The sequence below is a fragment of the Aplysia californica genome, unplaced genomic scaffold (assembly GCF_000002075.1).
Source record: "Aplysia californica isolate F4 #8 unplaced genomic scaffold, AplCal3.0 scaffold00083, whole genome shotgun sequence".
Lineage (NCBI taxonomy): Eukaryota > Metazoa > Mollusca > Gastropoda > Aplysiida > Aplysiidae > Aplysia > Aplysia californica.
Genome location: NW_004797353.1, coordinates 456,232 through 458,206, shown reverse-complemented (window position 1 = coordinate 458,206; position 1,975 = coordinate 456,232).

Here is a 1,975-nt window from a genome sequence, read left to right as displayed (position 1 = left end):
GAGAGAGAGAGAGAGAGAGAGAGAGAGAGAGAGAGAGAGAGAGAGAGCATAGTCGGGCGTCGTATGTCAGTGTATCCGTAACAAGTCCCATTATTTGTTGTACGTGCCTGATTATTCTTTCCTTTGTTAATAAACATGTCATCGTGCTGGGGTCTCTCTTAACGACGTGAGTCGGGTGTTTGGAGGCTGTCACTGGTATAATTTAATTTTTTTTTTCATTCTATTTTTCCTGTCTGTCTGTCTGTCTGTCTGTCTCGAATGTTTAGAGGGCGTCACTGGTAGAATGTAATTTTTTTCTTCCTTCTATTGTGTCTGTCTGTCTGTCTGTCTGTCTGTCTGTCTGTCTGTCTGTCTGTCTGTCTGTCTGTCTGTCTGCCTGTCTGTCTGTGTGTCTTGGGTGTTTGGAGTGCGACACTGGTAGGATGTACTTTTTTCTCCTTCTATTTTTCGTGTCTGTCTGTCTGTCTGTCTGTCTGTCTGTCTGTCTGTCTGTCTGTCTGTCTGTCTGTCTGTCTGTCTTTATGTCTGTCTGTCTCGGGTGTTTGGAGGGCGCCACTGGTAGAATGTGGACTCCTTTTGGGTTTTTTCCTTCTGTGGTTCCTGTCTGTCTGTCTGTCTCTGCTGCTTTGTCCCTGTACTAAATTGTGTCGATGAACTTTTCTTTACTGAAACAAACAAACAATCAAACGAACAAACAAATATGCAAACTGACAAATAAGTATACAGAATACGTGATATAAATTTCGGGGAAATAGACTGAGCATGTAGCACTGTGCAGAGATATAAAGTACTGATTTACTTGTTTGTGTTTGTTACTCTCTTGAAGCACCTCTAATCTTCGGCATGACCTAATTGTATTGCTAGTACCGCAAAACTCTTACAATAACTTGAAAAAAAAAAGAGAAAGGCGTTTCACTTACTAAACTTGGCCAGTACAATTTCCTCGAAAATAATCATATGTCCCCCCCCCCCCCCTAAAAAAATGACCCTATTGTTTTGCAAGTGCGTAAAACACATACTATAAAACTTAACTAAAAAGAAAAAAAAACCGCTGCGGAAAAGAGAAAAAAAATCTGAACCCTACTACACTAAGATCGTGCTGTTCCCATCAATAAAAATGTATATGGAGTTGAGATAATACATGTTAATTTTTTTTTTTCAGACGCCATTATTTAGCCCCTTTTTTAATTTTAAGCGATAAAAAACGACATCCGTACAGTGAATGTTTTTGTAGATTATTGCCTTTCGTGCACACTTTGCAAGGAACGGATGGGTACATTAGCAAGGTTAGAAAGAAGCACTGAAACAAAAAAGTAACAAAAACAAGCACAAAACATATTATGAAACAAACAAAAATACGAACGGACAAACCAAACAAAAAGAGAACCAAACTAACAAAAAAAAAAACAACCCGACTCAACCAAAAACAAAAGAACATAATCGCAATACATTAGTTGACAGGATAAGCTTCGAAGCTAAACAGAGTACCCGCTTTGTTTAAAGGCTATAACGTCATCCGCATTCTGTAGGAATCCATCAGGCCACTCTAGGCCTATCTATCTACCTGTTCGAGCGGGTCTGCGAAAGTGTGACAGATCCATAAATATTGTCGTCACGAATGTGTTTGTGCTCGCTGTCGTCCACTCACTTATCTTGTCTCAATCTGTCTATCGCCGCCATTATGCTTAGTAGATGTCATTGTCAGTGTGTTTCGCAGGCTTTTATGTCAACCTTTTCCACGCTTTGGTGGACCTGGTTTTATGATTATGAGGCCACGTATTTTAACAGTTGATATTACGTTATAATCATGTGAGAGGTGTTTGTGCTAAATGCATGCTATTGAGTAGTTAAAGTAAGAGGATTTTTGTGACAGGCAGGGTTTCTGTCTTTGTCTGTCGGTCATTAGTGTGAAAAGTGCGTGTTCGTATGTATATGTGTGTTATGTGTGTGGTGTGTGTGTGTGTGTGTGTGTGTG